Source organism: Oxyura jamaicensis, chromosome 27 (genome assembly GCF_011077185.1).
Source record: "Oxyura jamaicensis isolate SHBP4307 breed ruddy duck chromosome 27, BPBGC_Ojam_1.0, whole genome shotgun sequence".
In the NCBI taxonomy this organism is placed as follows: Eukaryota; Metazoa; Chordata; class Aves; order Anseriformes; family Anatidae; genus Oxyura; species Oxyura jamaicensis.
In genome coordinates, this window is record NC_048919.1 from 3,437,145 (window position 1) to 3,456,488 (window position 19,344).

General features: G+C 44.2%; 1 long non-coding RNA gene across 1 annotated transcript; it reads left to right on the forward strand.

Annotated features, from left to right (window-relative positions):
- Positions 1-1,340: 1,340 nt before the first annotated feature.
- On the forward strand, positions 1,341-11,134 carry LOC118178948. The gene is made up of 2 exons (XR_004756335.1): positions 1,341-1,514; positions 10,567-11,134. It is a non-coding gene; the product is annotated as an uncharacterized LOC118178948 (long non-coding RNA).
- The last annotated feature ends 8,210 nt before the right edge of the window (positions 11,135-19,344 follow it).

A 19,344-nucleotide genomic window follows, 5' to 3' on the forward strand; every position in this document is an offset into this window, starting at 1 on the left:
TGCAAATGTTAAAGGGGCAAGAGGCCCAAGTTATCCCTAAAGCTTAATGGAGACTGCATTTTGGACAAGTTTTCTCTACTATACTGATGTGCCTGTGATGCAAGGAGTATCTCTTATAGAAAAGAATACATCTAAGCATCTAGTCAACATATATCTGAGTCTTTCTGCTATCAAGATGCAGCTCTGCTGCTACCGGGAACCCACTCTGTCAGGGAACCTGACAAAAACGCCATTTTACCCTGTTCATGGGAGCAGAATAAAAATGTGTTAACTGCACCCACATCCACACACATTACTTACTCTGACCTGAGAAGGCCACTAAAGTATATGAGTTAATCTCTTTTGACTTTTGAGTTTTACTGACTTTGTTTCTGTTTATATATTTTGTAACAATCTATTCAGGCTGTTAATTTTAATTTAATTTGATTGGAGAGCCACAAGAGAATATTTCTCCCAGTTAGATTGTTGTTAGGCAATTTATACTTCAAGTGCTCTGCAGAGTCTACGAGTCATCAGATACTCATGCTTTGCACTTTTTCCTATACAGATCATTGCAAAGCAACAGTTTGACACTTGCTTATTTCTGCTGCGTTTCCTGGTTAACAGATAATGGAACCTTTGTTATTTCAGGTCTGATTTCAACATATGGCTGTGCTTTGAAGCAGATGGGATTTTCTACTGTAATATTTGTTTACTTTATGATGTTCTAATTTCCCATTGAACAGGCAGCAACAGCAATGCAGCTGTAGGAGAGGCCTTATGTCCCAGCATGGTTCTTTTCACCTTCCTGTCTCTGTAACACGAAAACAACCTTTCCAGTGTTCTTTATTGCTGTCAAGTGTCAAGACACACTTAGAACAAGAGGCTGTATAGACACACTGGAACTTGACTCTGTTAATGTCAGATAATCTATGGATCTAACAATGCCGTATCAAGCAGACTCAGCCTTTTACCTTAGAATACATAAAATTTCTGTCTCCATTCAGACCTTGTTAACTGAGAGCTCATAGATGCACATAGTAGCTCACCTTAAAAGAAAAAACGAACAAACAAAAAAACAAAAACACAACAGCACTACAACAAAATTCAACCAACCAATGAACAATCAGACAAAAACGTTAATCAACAATACAAGAGGTGCAGTACTAGAATGGGGCTGTCATTATCCTGGTACAGCTGATCCTGATGGTGAGTTAAGTGAGGTCAACATGAACCTGAGGCTCCTCATCATGAGCAAGGCCAGTCTCTCATTTAGCCATGATGACAACAATGGCTTTGGGGGTCAAGTCATGCTTTAAATCCACTCACCTGGCCACCTACTGGTTTCTCTGCTCTGCACTCTCCTCAGTGGTATATATGGATCCATCCTTTTGTTTTCACCTTATTAAAATAGTAAAAGTGTTTTTGATTAGTAGCATGGAGGATGCGGGGTTCATAAGCTACTGGAGAGAAAGGTGTGGGTTCCTAAAAAGACTGCTGACTTCACACTGGGAAGCACTCAGGATAAGCAAGAGGTTGGTGGAAGTTACAGGTACCAGATTGCGTAGTTTCCTTGCTTGATGTTTTCTCTCCTGTTCTTATGTGCTTGTTGCATAAATATGTTATATGTTTGTTTTCAAATGTTAACTGATCAAAAGGGGGCTCTGGAATTACTGTTTATAGGTTCAAAAACTAGCACTCAAGATCATTAATTACCTTCTAAAGTTTTCTCTTTGTGTGGTGGAGTGTGTGAAGAGTTCGGAAGTGATATACAAACCAGAGGGAAGCTGTTTCTTTCTTGCTAAGTATTAGCAATAGATTTACTCTAGCAATGTAATTCATGCTGCCTGGGATGTTTCATCCCTGGACTTATTTTATTTTTATTTTTTCATTTAAGTGCTAATTAAGTGCTGGGTCTAATCCTTCTGTGTCAATCCCCATGATTTAACTATTTCCATCTATTGCATAGGCTTGAGAAAACCCATTCCTGAGTTTCAGATATGTTCCCAGTAGTCCACACCAGCTATGGTTAGTGCAACATAAAGTTCCCAATCATAGATCCTGACACCAACAGAAACAAACAGCAAGCACATTGTAGAACATGGTAAATTGCAAGATGGGGTGTGTGTGGGGGGAACTCTCTGTGCTGTAGAAAAGAGCATGAACAGACCCGTACCTTTATAAAAGCAAAAAGAAACAGCTGGATGAAGAGCTCAGGTTTCTTCCCATCAGGAGTGAAATCAGCCCAGCCACTCTCCAATAGCCCATTGTTCCCTGAGCAGGAGGATTGTGAATAAGGTGCTGAGTCCACTCATTGCCTGTTGATGTTAGCCATCTTTCTCTAGCAAGCTTTTGTAATACCTGAGAAAACACAGAAGTCCTGACACAGGAAACACTTGCTAAATATTTGTGTGCAATTCCAACTTAGCCTCATGAATGCCAGTGCTCAGGAAAGAGCCTGGAGAGAAGGAGCATGGTCCCTGAGCTATGCCCAGCCCCTGCTTCTGCCTCTTGCTGTCAGGTGGGTGGCAGGAACACCAAGCTTCTTACACTGCAGAGAAGCAGTGAGGGGCAGCTAACTGGAGGGAGCAACAGTTACAAAGTATTCCTACAGGGAAAGACTCTGCTTATGCTTTAATGGAGAGTCCAAAAGGCATTACATGTGTGGGTTCTGTTGCTTTCACCAGGGGGAAATACCTTGTCTGCATTGCTGGCTAGCCTACTTTTCTCCTGTAGCATGCATGGTAGTGGTCTGTGCCTTGACAAGAAAGGCTTGGGGGTTGAGCCCTTGCAGCCTGTCACAGCTCCCTTGCATTCTGCTCTCCCTACAGCAGCCTCTTGGTAACACTCTTCAGGCTATGGAAGCTTTTGCCTATGGAGCTGGTGAATATGTGGGCAAAGATGTTTGCCTTGGAGTACTTGCAGTCTTCCTCCCAGGCTGGCAGAGTGACTCAGGCAAGAATCCTAATGGGGGTTTTCCAAATGCATACAGTCAGGAAGGGATTGTTAAAAGTGTGGGGCTTAGCAGCTAGCCATCTGACCACATCTGTACCGAAATGGAACTGGAGAGCTTTGACTCTGTAACGTGCAGGCTGCTCTGCGATACGCTTCCTAATGCATTAATCAAAGGGCATTTTGGGGTGCTATTGCTGTTCTTGATCTATTTTAGTAATGGGAATGGCTGTTTATATCCTCAAACTGCTATTTTTGGCAAACTAAGATGAAAAAGTGGTAAGGCTCTTTGTTAGAGTGAGTCCCCCTCCATCAGCATAACTTTGTTTTAACAATGTTATCTGATAATTGCCTGGCATTATGTCCACAGATCAGAAGCATTGTCAGCTAAGTCACAGTCTGCTCCTCGTCCTTTTATTTTGCAAGCTGTAACATCAAAACTAGCTAGAATGAATAAAAGGAACAATGTCATCTGATTTCAAAGACGGATGTTTGGCAGTGACCCCATCGTAACTCATCTTGAGACAAAGTGAAAGAAAGGCTGTGCCCAAGGAAGCCCAGAAGCTGATCTGGCACAATTGGTCCATATTCCTAGAAACAGGATGGCTAAAATTGGCAGACAAAGGTTATTGATCAGGGTTTAAAATGCACAGTGTGTTTTCTTGCTAGCAAGTTCTTTCTCAAGCATGAATATTTAAATTACAAGGATGACTTTTGTTCAGTCTTTCTGCAACCTGCAAGAAGCTCCATGGGAATGAGTTATTTTGTATTTCATCTTTTAATTTCAAGATATTATATAGGAGCAATACAGCAGGAGACTTCCATTAGCCCACAGAGGTTTGCTTATGAGACTTACCATGCCTTTATGGGTGACTTTCTGTAGTCAGTGTAGTCCCAGTGTGCAAGAAAGCATCTGGGCAGGTTTTTGCTCTTTGGGAGCTGTTTGGAACACAACAGACTCTGGTGACAGCAGTTTTCTATACGGTTTTGTGATCAGAATGCCCCTTTTAAGTATTCATGCCAGCTACTTTTTATAATGTTCTGAATGAGAGAAGACAGCTCAGGCACTTTGTCTGCAGGAAGGAAGCAATTAAATTATTAGCACTTTGAGAAATTAAATGATATAACTTATGGCAGAATAAGTTTAGCAAAATCTTATAATGTAAGAAAACAATTAAAAAGAGTTATATAAGGTTGGGTGGCTTCTTTATTGTGATAGAGTGAGCAGTTAATTGATTGTCATCTTGCTGTAATGTACCAGGGCGGTTGTGACAGCAAATAGAGGAATTTGTGCTCAGGATGTATGGAGATTAAGTGCACAGAAAGGGGAATGTCTTCTAGGGAAATGGGGGTGAGCAGCAGCCTGCTACCCTTGATTCCTCCTCCTTATATCCTGGGGGGAGAGATGAAGCAGAGAACTTCCCTGTCCCCTTCTTCAGCTTCCAAGGCCAGATGTTGGAAGATCCCATTTTGCCATTCCTCTTTGAAGAATTTAGGCTTCCTGCATCGCTGTAGAATTGAATGCCCCAAATGGGAGAAGCCCAGAAGTTGCTCTACCAGCACTGGCAGTGGAACTGAGCAGCACTGTTAGCTCCGTCACCAGCATCCTGCCCTTCCAGAAGGTGCTCATGAATCGGCAAACCCTCCCAGGCTGTTCAGTTTCTCTCACAAAATTTCTGGAGATATTTGTGTCCTCTTCCATGAGCCCGTTGCACTTTGTTTAGCCCAAAGAGAAACACAGTTTCTGGCCTGGAAAGCAGCTGTATTGGAAGAAAGGAAACTTAGCTAGAACCTGCAAGTTGCAAATCACCTCTATTGCCACTCTGAAGGATGCTCTTCTTAAAATCTTTGAAGATAATTCTGTGCTATTTGTATGCTTCATGGATACTGGGGATGCATCATTACATAGGTGCTTGCAGAGTGCTGAATGTGACCAGAAATGGGAAGGATTCGGGAAATGCTGTTACAGTGAAGGTTATAATACTAATTATAGCAATTGTTTTCTTATAATGCAGCTTGGTTCCCTTGTTTTAACTGCAGAAATCATTGCAACTTCTCCCTGAATGTTTACACGTTATCACTCAAACTAAAAGCACAGAAAGGTACATGCAAGTAGAAGATTTACATAGGCTGTCACTCTTAAAAGCGTTATGGATTTGAGGCTGGGAGAGAGTCAGCCCAGCCTGAGCTGCAAGAATGATGCTGAGGAAAAGCTTGGAGGAGCTTAGAGCACAGACACTGTGTTGTTCAGTCAAAAAGAAGTTATGCATTCATTGTCAGGCATTTCTGCAAATTCCTGCCTTAATTACCAATCTCTGCTTCTAACAGGTATAACCTTAAGACTCCCAACCTTTCCTTTCACATGGGACAGCAGCAGCACGAAGCACCAGGGGTTAGTCCCAGCGCAGTCATGTCTGCAAGCTCTGCTCTTTTTCTTTGCTCTCCTCTTCAGTTAGGGCTTCTAAACCCAACTTTCTGCCTGAGAACTCCACCCCTTGAAAGGGGTGAGGTGGTTCATCTGCTGAGGTGGAGCTGGCTGTGCTGCAGCTCTGGAGCTGAGGGATGTTGGTGTAGCCATGGGATGTGCAGAGCTGCTGGAACAGGGGGCCACGTGCGGCGAGGAGGAGGCTGGCAGCAGCACTTGGCCATGCGAATGTCTCCTTGTATTGAAGGGAAAGAGGACAAAAGCAACTGAGCTGGTAAAGAAGGTGCTAGTAATTACTGAGCACTCAATCAAGGCAGGAGAGGAGCCCAGACTTCACTTGTCACTGTACGGAGCTGGGGTACCAAAGCAAGACACGCAGCTGTTAGCAGGTACTAGCAACTTGCCCCATTATGGTTGAAGTAACCACCAATAAAACCTAATCAATGAAATCCCTTTTAAGTTGGTTGGATCAGTGACCCAGAAAATAGCTCCCCTGCAGAAAAGGAAATGATAGTCTATAAAGTGAGAAGTCAATGGGAAAAATCTATTAAAGCGAGGGAGCTATCAGGAGACCTTTGGTGTTAACTGAAACCTTTTGGAAAGAAGCCACAAAACTTGCAGCAGACTTTTAACCCTCCAAACCCTGCCGTGCCAGAGGAGAGCCATCTGTCCTGCTGCAGCCCAGCAGAGGGCAATACAGACAGCCCAGCTCCTGCTTCTGCAGAGCGATGCCTGTCAGCTGGAGAAGGGATGCAGCAGGAACACCAGGGCACTCGGTCAGCTTTCAAGGCTTCAGCTGAGGAGTTGACAACCCACCAGTGTGGGTGGTGATAATGGGGAGCCCTGGTCCAGTGACAGGTTCGTCTTGCCGGGCATTGGACTTTCCTCCCACTGCCAAAGAGTCCCTCCACAGTGTACCTGGAATTATCGGCCAGCTGCTTCAAACTGGGGAGCTGGCAGGAGCCCAGCAATCAGCACAGCATCCTGCGCCTGGGGCAGTATGCAAGGTGATTTTGGCAGACCCAGAAGAGCATTATGAAGTAAAGGGTCTTTCGGCAGCAAAATTCAAAATAAAACACCCCCCAGAAGGCGAAAAAAAACCAACCAAACAAACAAAAACATTAATTTGATTTCTCAATGGGGTCTTCTTTTGGTCCCCAAAGCAGCTCTCCTTTGTCTAGCTTTAGACAGTAGTGATTGATTATTACGGCCAGAAGACAAAAAGCAGAATCTCTGCCTTGCTACTGCCCCTTCTCAGGAAATTGCTCTGTTATGTCAGAAACTAAACAGAGATCCAACAGACATGGGAACATAATTAAATCACACACACACACACACACACACACACACACACACAAAAGAGAAAGTATCTTGAAAGAAGTTATTAGCATAGACCTCCTGAAAATCTCATCTTTCAGGTTTTGCTATGCATTAAGTTCCATCTAAGCTTAATTGGGCTCAATGAACTTGCAAAGTACTTTGCAAAAAGTGCTAGATCATCTGCTGCCCCCATTTACTATGAAGCTGAAAATAAAGTCACTGTTGCAAAATAAGTTGGGCATAAGGGAAAATTAGCTATCCAGAGGTACAGTGCAATCAGTTCTTACAGACGTGATTCTTGCACGTGAATCACATGGTCGGGAAGAGAGAACATTCACGTGGAAGCAGAAGTATCAGTCAGATCTGTTTCCACAATTTCAATTTAAAAAAGTATTGGAAGTGCTATAGCACATCTGCCCCCCGGACACTCATCCCTTTTGTTCTTCTCTTCACTTGGTGCCTCTGACTTTTTTATTGCATGTAAGCAGAAAGGAGGAAAAAAAAGACTTGTAAATACCAGGAGACTGGGTGAAAAACATGTTTAACCTCTGCATACCCTTTTAAAAAGCCATAAGAAAATCCATAGAATTACAATGTGAGGAAATGTATTTTCTAAAGAAGCTGCCTTGGGACTGGAATGTCAGAGTTGCAGGAGTCGAGACTTTTTTCTGCCTGCAGTAAGAGCGATATTAAAACTCCAGATCCAAAAGTTTGAAAGAGGCTCCTACTTTATCAGATTTTACCTTGTTTTCTTTATAAACTGTTTAGCCCTGGTGCTTGGCCAAGCTTCTTGCTTGCCAGAGAGACCTTGGTGCTTAGTGAGGGGAAGAAGTGAGTCATCCCTTTACAGCACTACATGTTTTCTGAATGAAGCACTGATGGGGTATGGTTCACGCTTCTTTACACCACATACTAGCCTGGCTGGCACTGAAAAATCTCAATGCACACAAATATAATTTGCATTACAAAATACCTTTTTTAAATCATTATTCTGAAGCTGTTTTAATTCAGCCTAAACCTGCCTGGCAGTGGTGTTCAATCTTTCTTCAGGTTTAAACAAAGGAAAAAAGTGTATATTTTTTGGCTTTAAGAGGCTTCCACCTAAAATGGGGATGGGGCTGGTGGTGTTCAGGAAATGCTGTCAGCTCACCTGCTCGTGGAGCTGCCTTGACCATGCCCATGCTGGCATGTCTCAGATGTTCAGCACAGCAGAGCTGAGGCTCAGAGGCTCGTGGCTCTCCCATCTTGCAGCATCTGTGTCTGAAGAGTGATGCTGCAGCATGCTTGGGCTGTGAAAACACCAGCGTCCACAATGTCCTCATCTGTGTCAGAGGCCTTGGTGAAAAGGGGCACTGCTTTGTGCCTCATAGACGAAGATATATATTTTAGAGCAGGGAATGCAAAAATCCACAAGCCCCCGGATCCAGGAGCTCTTGCAGCCCAGGGATGTCCTTCCTCCTCTGGTACAAATCCTGCAGGAGCAGTGGGAGCTGAACCACGCTTTTTCTAATGGCTGTGTGCTAAGAAGCATTGCCAATCCCATACCCTGTGTACAGCATGCGGCGTGCTAAGCAAGATGCTGCTTGATGTGTTGGGAAGGACAGAAAGGAGTTGCTTGGGCCATTGCTCATTCCTATTTTTAGCTCCATTTCTCATCTGTAAGAAGGTTAGATGCTGGCTATTCCAGCTCATCTTCCAGCAAGGGACCTTCATGCTCTTCTAATGAGGGAGTCCCTTCCAGCAAACCCCATGCAGCTCCTCCTGAGCAAAGACAACCCCCTGTGGCTCTTTCTGTTTACTCCAGCAAAGAGTGAAGTGATTAATGGGGCCAGAACATATCTTTCTCCCCAGGATCCACAGATAGGCACAGCTGAATAAATACCCCATGTTATTGTGGTCTGCTTGGTTGGAAGTCAAACTACAGGTAGCCAAGAGCACTGCCAAATGTATTTATTGCCACGCTGCATTCACCAACAGTCCTGTAGATAAGAGCGAGGCAGAGAGGTTTAGAAGGACCAAGTGGCATTCCCAGCTCTCCCTGTGCAGGAACTGGAGTGCTCTGGGCCTCCTCTGGGGAATGAGGTGGCTCGATTGCATGCTCTCCTGGGCTTTTAGCAAGTGCCTTTTTATTTGTTTGCACACCGTAGCTCATCTAGTGCAGGCTGTTTTTTGTATGGTTATTCTCAGCCCTTATACAGAGTTTTGTGTCCCTCCGAAGTGATAATTCATTTTCCCAACAAGTTTTACATGGTTGGGGTTCATGCCCCTGTGGGATAGTGTGCCAAGTCCCCACTGGGACACAGGCTGAGAAACTTTTCACACTTAGGCAGCAGCTGAGGCTGGGTTCATGACTGGGTTCAATCAGAAGCACAAGGTCCTATGGAGACTTCTTATAACCACTGCTCCTGAGCTTGCAGCTGTTTTTTTCTGCTTCCACTCCTCTGCCTATTTTGGTAAATGCTGGCAGAACAGAGCTGATTTTGCTCCTTAAAAAAAGAATTAGTATCTTTGGAGAAGAGCTTTTTGTGAAAGGATTTCTATGCTGATGAGTTTTCTATTTTGTAGCTAGGGAGATGGTAGCACAGAAAAAGGCAGGCTTGGTGGAGTGAATCTGCTTCCATTTCATGTTTTTATTGAATAATATACTTTTGAAAACAGTAAGTTTGACTGTGTTGCTTATCTTCAAGCAGACTAGCCTTCCACACAGCCTGTACTCTCCTTTGACCCCTGTCTTTTCTCTTGGTGCTGTTCGTGGCCAGTTCAAGGTGCTCCTCTGCATTTTGTATCTAAAATAACAGTGAATTTGTCTTTTTGAATGGTACCATCAAAGTTTTTGAGCTTAGGCTGATATTATTTACCATGAAGTTATTGAATATATACAAGATGTTCTTCTGCATCTCAGTCAATAGGGTGGCTGGAGGAACATCAATGCCCAGTTCCATATTCTGTAAGGTTTTTAGTTCTTTAACAAGAAGCCAGATGAGCCCAAGATAAGTACAAGACCTGCAGTATCACACCTCCCTGCCATCAGGAATAAGATGGGATCCTGAAAGAGGAGCAAAGTTTTGTCTGAAGCTTTCAATCTTTGTTAGTGCTTTTGCTCCCTATGGGTTGTTTCATAGACTTTCATCTCAGTGCCAACAACAAAAACAGATTAAAAACAAACAAACAAAAAACAAACAACAACAACAAAAAAATAAAAGCAATTAAGAAGGAACAAAACTAAGTCTTCAAGATGTGTACTGTGCTTGGGTCTCAGCAGCAGCATGCTAGCAGGAGACGACTGCTTCCCCTCCAGGTTCTTCTAAAAGGCAGAACGTGGAATACTGATTCCCAACGGCTGCAAAGTCAATATCCCACACATTTCCAGGCCAGTACGGGGAGCACAAAGTTTATGACTTGCACTGAAGTCTGGGGGAATCCTGAGCAGCAGATGGAGCCATGCGAACGGCATCCCTGACTGTTCCCAACCCCGACCTTGTCCCTCTGGCATGTACAAATGGTTGTGCTTTGTCACGGTAGCTGCTGTGGAGACAGTTGCCTGGAATAAGGCTTTTGTAGGAATGGCTGTAAGGCTCAGGCTCCCTGCTGGGTTTTCCAAGTTTGTTGAAGCACCTCTTGGTGTCAGAGGGCAAAAGGGTCTCTGCCAGGCTCCGGTTTGTGGTCAGTCACTGACGGGCTCGTGGCTGGCAATTAAGAACGGGAAACAAAGGTAGCAAAAAGAAAGACGAGGAGGTACAACTAGGAAGGAAAACACCGGTGATACCCTTCTTGAAAGGAAATCAGAATCAAATTGAATCCATTTATTTTCATGTTATATTTAACTTCTGAAGTGTTAAAGTGCCTTGGGCTTGCAAATAGAGCAGCTCTTTTGTAATCCTTTTCTCCAGCCTGCAGAGAAAACAAAGCTGTTGGTGTAGGACGTGGAGCAGAAGGCGCGGGGGAACCTGCCGGAGGCTCCTGCTGCGCGGGGTCACGGGTCGCGGTGCGCAGCCGGCTCGGGATCAAGCTCAAGGTTCTTGAGTGATGGAAAAACCGTTTGACACAACGTCTCTGCGAGTCTGCCTTGCTAACGTGAGCCAGCTGAGGGAACACAAACAGAGGCACTGTAACCAGCCCAAATCCCACCTTCCTCTGAAACTTCCAAGCCTCTTTTTTCCTGTCAGATTCCAGACAGATGAAATTTTCCTGGCGTGGGCCCACTCCTGATTTATCGCGATTCAGAGATGTTGCCAGGACTTGAGTCTGCTGATTGACAGGCTAGGAAGGGAAGGTGCCAGGCCCCGCAGATCAAATACGGCCTCATCTGCCCCCGTTCTGCTTCATCCTTCAGGACTTGCCGTGCTATTTCTCATTTTCTGGAAATCCCAACTTGAATTTGATTCCAAGGCCCGGTTGATACTGTTGTTTGTATGATAGTGTCAAGAGTGAGCACATTCCTTGGATCATAAATCATCTTAACCTGACCCCAATTAATTACAGGCCCTGGGTTTCATTTCTCTCGGTTCTTACCAGCCATAACAAATGAGGTCATTCTGTGTCAGTGAGACATCGGAGCAGACACCACTGGGGAAGTCACAGGGGACTCTGATCCCGTTATGCTGCAGGAAGAGTAGAGGAGAAGGAATGGGCCACATCCTCCCATTGCTTCCTAAATAGGAGCCATGGGATGCTCAGCAGCAGTTAAAGTTAATATATATATATATAAGGATAAATGAAAACTATTTAAGTTTTATTTAAATTTTGGCAACGTAGTGAATGAGGCAATCTTTGATGCTGAGGGCTACCAAGCTTACAAGAAATGTCCTGAGTGAACCCGTCTGAGCCCCTGTGCTCCAGCCAACCACTCAAATGGGTCTTGAGCTCAGGTGCACATCAGAGGCATCTGAAGGGGCTTTCCCTGTTGAAGACCCCTTCATTTTTATGCAGCACATTGCAAAGATTGCATGGGGCTTGTGTAAGAGATTGTGCTTCAGGGTTTCTTAGAAAATGCGCTGCTGGAGAGGTGCTGGTTGATCTCCCAGCCTCGAGGGATTCGTCAGAAGTAGTACAGCACCAGCGCCCATGGCACGGTGCTCAGCACTACCTAGAAATCAACAGGTGTGGGAAGGGAGCTGAATCCAGAGGCTGAGATTTATGCCCTGGGTTCCAACAGGAAAATCCAAAGGACTTGCTTATAACTCACTGATTTCACTGTTATTTTATCAATATCATTTATCTTGTTCACTTGTTATTGTTATAAAAGTGCAGTAACAATGCAATAATGGTGAATGATCAGAAATTCTGGCCCTGTGGAAGGGCAATTGGATCCATTTCCTAAGGACAACCAGCAAGAGAAATTTCCTAGAAAGCCTAGGTCTTTTTCCTTAAAAATGCCTGTGTGATAAGACGAAAAGAGATGCAGAATTGAACCACAGCTGCACAATAATATTAGTTATGGCATAGGCATTGCAAAGCATGGAAAAAAGGATGGAGAATGGTTCATTACAAACTGGAATTGGGGCAAAAATACCTTCCTCTTCAAATTAATAATTATTTCATAAGCAAGTCCTAAAAGTATAAAAATAAATAAATAAAAAATCTGAGGGTGAGAAGATAATTGTGTTTTCAGATGCAATCCCTGGTGCATGCAGCAGGAGTGTTGTTTGCCACCTCTTCCTCATGGGCTGCACTGGGAGTGGGAAGTTGGCAATTTGGCAAAATGACACTGGGCACTTCCTTTACCTGCCTGGAAGTTAAAACAAATCAACATCTTAAAGGAAGTTAATGTGCAACAGGACACAAATGAGCATGGCTGGGGTATCTCATGAGAATAGAGCAGGGGCTGAGCAACCTGGGCTAAATTGTAAGGCTTCATCTGTGTATAAAGTACACAGGTGTATTTTTCACCATGTGTTGCCTCCTCAGCTGCCCATACAGTTGTGTTCACTGAGACTAGAGGGCTAACTGGCTGTCAGCAATGGCCTGATACTAAATGATGCACAATAAATGCCATGAAAGGAAGTCAGAGCTGCCAACACGCAGCACATCCAAGCATCGCTCCCATATACACAGCTATAGGACAGGCAGTTTTGGCTGTTGATGAGTGCTGTGCCAGGCTGGCATGGGGTGGGCTTAGTGTTGCATGAGATGCACTCTCATCGCTAGCCAGCTTCACATCTAAAGAATATTTTAATATTCTAATAAATTAAATACATATTTTAATAATATAAATATTTTAATCCCCATTTAAAAACTACCTGCCATTTAACCCTGTCTACCACTGTCTACTTCTGAACGGAGTAACATTGGTTTTTATCTGGGAAACCTCATACTCTTAAATGTGATGAGCTCATCCTATTTCTTGGCATCATCTCATCTTGATTTTGGCAGAGACAGAATGAGATTTCAGCAGAGAGAAGACAGTAATAAAAGCTCATTTTTCTCCTAAAAATAATGCTAGTCGAGTTAGTCCTAAAAACTGTGAAGGAAAGTGAAAATCCAAGCCAAGTTTCATATTTGAAGCTGTATGCAGATTCCAAACCCAACATTATTACCCTTGTGTTGTTTTCCAAATGGTGTATTGTATTCTTCAGATGCATAAAAGACAGTAAAGCAAGTGCAGCTGTTTTTCTCAGCATCCAGAGGCTGATCTCCAAAACAGCTTTTTGACTGGCCTCAGAATATTGGTTGTGCCCATCCTCAGCTCTAGAAAGCATCAGGTGCCATCTCCTCTCCAGCTGCCTCTCAGCTTCTTGCTTTGTTCTGTAGAGAAACACACACAATACAAAAGAATTGCAATAGGAATGGTTATGTACCAGTGACAGTGAGATGCTCTGGGCCAGACCGATCTTCCGGATGAGTGGAGTTGTTATAATGCCATCAGGATAAGAAGGGTGCTGCCATTGATCTACCCAACTGGGGCTCCAGAAGTCTCGGTTCCCCTACAAGTACTCTGCCAGCATTTCCCGAATTCCTACTTTCCACCTGGAAAAGGAGGGCACCAGGGGACTACTTTTGCTTCCTCCTGGAAGTTTGGTATTTTAAATGACAAAGTGCCTTAAGGCAAGACCTGCTCTAAGCTGAGCGCTACGAGGCTCTGATCTCAGCTGAAGTCTCTTGGTGCTCCTGAACCCAAAGGATAAATAACTGAGAATACTTTCCACTGAGTTTGTCTCCATTATGGCTTTCTCTGACTTTATAATTGCTCTGCTAGAACTGGGAGGCTTTTTCTAAGAAATTTTGCAAAAGCACAAGAGCAGGAAGAATTTGATTCTTGCAGTAGAATGACTTTTTTTTTTTTTTTTTTTTTTTTTTTTCATGCTTATTTGTCTAGTGTTTGAATGGTTGGAAATGTCTTCTCAGTATGTGCATTAAAGACTTCCTGCCTGGAGTGTGCAAAGGACTCCGAGCATTCACAGGATATTAAACAGATTCGTAATGGAACCCAACAGTATAAACATGTCTTCGGCGCAGACAGGAATGCCACAAACCCTTATGTCGTGTAATGTAAAACATACCCCGGTTGTGTCTGTCTTCTCTTCTGCAAATAAACAAGGCAGAGATGTGTTTAAAATGTTTCCTTCTGAGGCAGACAATTTCTCATCTCATTCTTTCATTCTATTTTTTAATATATATATATATATATATTATTTTTTCAGGTGAAGCTTTAAATATCTTTGACTTTGCTTTAACTCAGTCCTGCCAAATTGGAGCTATTGGAGCAGCCCGGTACAAGTCTGTGCTGCTCGTCCTTTTGAATGAGAAGACTTATTTTACAGGTTGTCATTTTCTTGGTAGAATGCATAGAGTATAAGGTACATATATGTACGCATTGGCAAATATTTAAATTAACTGTCCCATGACCGAGAGCGTCCTCTGACACGGATTTCCTTTTCTCTTTACTTTCTCCTTGCAAAATCCTTTACGCAGTTTCTCCCTCCTCCCGTCCAAGTCTCCTCTGTGGTGTGACATCACTTTTTTTCCCTCTTAATGCCCTGCCAGATGCTTCCTAGAGCTGCCCACAGCTGCCCTGGCTCTGCTCTCCCCGGCAGGGCCAGTGTCAGGCGGGAGGCACCGGCCCTGCGCTGACCGATGTACCCTGAGGAGGAAAGGCACCCTTGTCCTTCTCTGCTCCTTGTCCTTAAGACCAATTCCACCACATTTAAAATCTGCTGTGCAGCACACAAGTAAAGAATACATTGATACTCTCTCGTGAGAAATCTGACCGAAAGGAACATTTGAGCTAGTGCTGCTGCAGAAATATAGAAAAGCAGCTCTGATGTACTGGAGTGGAAGCTGTTAAAAGGGAGACCTCATTTATTTATTTATTTATTTATTTCCCTCATTGCCATGCAGCGCCAGGATCCTTTCCAGCTTTCCTTTCTCTCTACCAGCGTGTGAGAGAGCCCTGCCGGGTCTGATCAGGCTGCTCCCTTTGGCTTGTTACCTGCTTTGTGCATCCTGCACGTGCTGTACGTAGCCCTCTTTGTCATCGCCAATGCCTGAGCACGTCCAGCAAGTGCCTAAGATGGGTTGTGCTGTGTTTCAGGTGCTCGTGGTAGCAAAGTAGCTCAAAGCAGCCCCAAGGAGTGCACGTGAACCTGCCTGCCTGAGAGCAAAAGCAGCCGTAGGTTCCTCTCCTCCTGGTGGCTGGCTTCTCTTCTGGATTTTACCCCTCATAAACGAGGGTAGCGACCATCACAGCGTTGAAAGTGGAATAATCAGAGAGCGTGGCTGCTGGTCTGCCCTGTTAGGAACATGGTGCTCTTCAATTTCACCTGCTCTCGCCTCGTTTGGAGGCCTGCTTCCAGCTTTGTCTGAAAATGCCATATATTTGGTGAGAATGCTGTGTTCTTTCCTCTTTGCAGTGTGCAAAGCTGGAGACTGCAGGCTGATCAGAGTACATGAAATTAGATCCCTTGAGTAAAAATCAGTGAGTGAGAGTGATATCCAAGCATAGACTGAGGTTAGCCTAAAATAGTCGCAGTAAAGTAAAGAAGAGTCATGCTGACCTCGGGTGTGAGCAGGACTTGACCTGAGCAAGAAATCTCAAAGCACTTTAATGGAGCTCAGTTTCTTGGGCCACATTTTTCCTCGAATCTCCTTTTCAATTAACTTCAATTAGTACAAATTATAAATAAATATCACAGATAGCGATGCTTCTTTTCCCTGGAAAATAGCTTTCTGGCCAGATTTGTGAGCACCCAGAATGTCCTGAGTGCCTTGTGCTCAACACCAGGACCACAGATCTGTCCTCCTACCCTGCAGCTAAGGAACGTGGCTGGAGCATGAAATCAGACCATGACGGATTTTCTTTGTCTGAACTTTGTCTGGCGCACAGGTCCACATCAGCTGCATCACTTTTCTTGATCTTCTCTCATCTAAGAAATATAGAAAAGGCTGAAATGTAGAAATACAAGAAAGTCAAAATACCAGTAGTATAGAATGAAAAGTAGGCAGAAGTATAAAACTGTAAGGATGTTTATTGGTCTAAGAGGAGGAAATTATCCTTTTCTGATGTCTCTTCCATCTTTAACTTTGTTATAGTATTGTTCAGCTAACGCTCAGCTGGTGACAAACTCCCACGTGTAGGAAATACTCCCCATGTGGGCTCCTGGGTGGCAGGTGATCATGGTTCGAGTGCAGGGCATTGAAATCTTTCAGTGAATTAAAAATTATAAGCTGTAAGGAAGCCTCAGCGTCAATTCAGATGCCATCTGTTTCTTGCTCCTAAGTCGGGGACCCACAGTGTGATAGAAAGAGGCTTGAAAAATATTTTCTTCTCTAAAAAGGAAAGAAAAAGAAACATGACTCAAGCCTCTGTGGTATGAAGTCACCATCCTCTCTGTTACTCACTCCCATTATCTCTGCAATCTGTTCCCAAAGGGGCTTCCAGACATCCAGCTGCTTACCCTTGGGTAAAAGTTATTTAAAAAATAAAATACCCCAAAAAAAAAAAAAAAAAAGTTACACTATAGAAGGATGGAATAGTGGTGTAAAAGTCTGGTCCTGGATGAAACCCCTTCCTTCATGCACAAATTAAAACAATGTGGCATTGTGCAGGGAAGGATGGGGAAAGGAAGTCGGAGGGCTCTGCAGACACCTGCCCCTACCCAGCGCTGCAGTGGAAACTGCCCCGTCGTAATTCACAAATACAGTCTGAAAGGTGATAGCCTGGTGCGCAGATTGTTTTACAGCCACACCAGGCAAGTTCCAGTCAGACAGAAGCCCTTCTACTGTAATCACTGAAAGAAAATGGATTTCCTGTCTATCTGCTTAGAAGTGCTACATGGATCCAGTGCTCTGAGTCCAGTCACTAATGCAGACATATAATATTTCTTGAAGGGGCAGTGTGCTATCCCCAGGGGAAAGGAATTACCCAAAATACGAGATAGTGGCTGATGAAACTCAATAGGAGTGCAGCTAGAGGCGGGGGAAGAAAGCATAGTAACAGAAAAATCATGCGTCTGCTCTATAAGCTGCCTGATCCTCTGTGTGTGCTTGGCTCCCTGCATAGGAAACTCTACTGGAAGTAGGATTTGGAAGCTTTGCTTATGTAGAATATGACCCAGTCGATGTCTCTGGCTATAAAGTGATTCCTAAAATGGTTCTGTTTTCCAGGCTTTGGTTTGTTAGTCACGCCATGCCTGTCTATTGGGGTTTCAAGGGCTGCCCTCATTAGCCTGGGACAAGCTTTCAGGATTGCTGGAGGAGAAACCTGCACCAGCTGTTGGGCACATGCATGCCTCAGCACCCTGCGTGCTGGCTGGGAGCAGCTGTGACATCTCTGTGCCCCCAGGCGCTGCTTTGTTGCTGAAGGCACTGAAATGAGTCACTTCCAGCGGCTGGGGTGTGAAGCAATGCTGAATCCTTGTGAGAATGAGTTCTGGGTTAGGAAAGGCAGAGTGTCTGGGGTGACGATAGAAGCATGATATAAAGGTGATCAAGTGGAGCTCGGGCCATCCCCAAGACCTCTGCTTTCACGCTGGTAGCATGCCATTTCCACTGCTCGTCATGCAGCTAAACCAGCACTGTGAGCTCAGCACCACGCACGCTGCCCGTGACCTAGGAGAGGGCTTTGCAAGTCACAGGTCTGACGCATGCAGATACTCAAGATGCCCATTGGTCTCAATGTGCTATGCAAAATGTGGTGCTCCATGAAACAGGGCAGCTCTAGAGGTGTTTAAGAAGCAGTTGAACTTTCAGGGATTTGAATTCAGACTAGATTTTTCTGTGTCAAATGCTGAGAATCCTCTGACGCTTCTGCCTCAGCTTTGCAGCCTGATGCATTTTCAGCTGAGTGTTTCTCCAGCCTCCCCAGAAACACGGTTCTCTGCCATCTGGTGTGTGTTAACCTTTGCACTCCTTAGCAAAACATTAGGCTTTGCTAGTCATATGATAAGGTGTATCCACTGAAAAGAGAAAAATGGCAAGCTAGTTTTTTTCACATTGCAATGACAGAGAGTGCTTCTACAGCACAGCAGCACCTCAGCAGAGATTAATGCCTTGGTGCAACTCCTCAAGGCCCAGGAAGTAATGGGCTTAAATATTTGTAATAGAAGTCAAAAATATAAAATGCACAGGAGAAACTGAGTTCAAGATCTGATCGTACTTGGCCTTAGAAAGGTGGAAGGGGACAGCTCCTAATTCTGTAAGAAACTGCAGGGTTATTATCGTAATCAATAAGAAGGAAAAGCCAACTCTAAGAGTTGCAGGGCAATGTTTTCAAATGGCCCTATCAAATCCATATCTCTATTCATCTACCTATATAAACACAGATCTATACAAACCCTTGCAATAAGCCTCCTGGAGGAGTTGCAGAAGGCATCTTTCTGAGTTACAAATGAGCGATTCAGACAGCTTCGCCGTTGTGCTGCGCTACTCTTCTCTCCACAATTTTTGCCTTTTATGCTGTCAGGGAAAAGTCCAAGCAGGTGGTTTAAGAAAACATTAGCAAGGATATGTCATAGCTTTAAAAAAGTGTTTGAAGGGAAATGGAGCTGTTGCTTCCAATTTTTCACTCTGCTGTCTCCATGATGAAATACAGTCATATCCACTTAAGTAATACCTTATGGAAAAGGAAGTGTCGTGTTTTTATTGGACCCCTTTTATTACCAGCCTCGGTGAAAAGTGCAGTTGTGAGCAAGTCTCTGCTCCTCCGGCCTTTCACCAGCTTGTAATCCTGACAGAGAAAGGCTCCTTCTCGGGCAGGCAGAGATTTGCAGCAGCAGGAGGTATGGTATATGGGAAAGGTCTGGCTGCTCCAGGCACAGCAATAATTTATGAAGGCTGATGCCACCGTGCGCTGTAAGAGCCTTTCGCTAGGTGGAGCTTGGGACTGAGGACAAGTCACTCATTTAGTGCAACCAAGTTCCCATCTAGCTGCAACGTATCCCCCCCCTCCTTGCAAGATGTGACAAAGCCGTAGGAAATTCTGAAGCTGAAGTGCATGGGAAGGATGATGCTCTGCTGCTTGGACCCAGGGAAAGCCCTCCAAGGATCTCATCCACTCTAAGGCAATTTGGGTAGATGTTTGGAGAGCCTGGTTTAAACTGGGATGAGATGTTTGTGATCAGTAAGTGACAAATAGAAACATATGGGGTGGAAAAAAAAACAAACAAACAAGGTGAATAAAAATAATCAGACGCCATCCCTGGCTGGTGCTTTGCTGCTTCCAGCGGCATGTG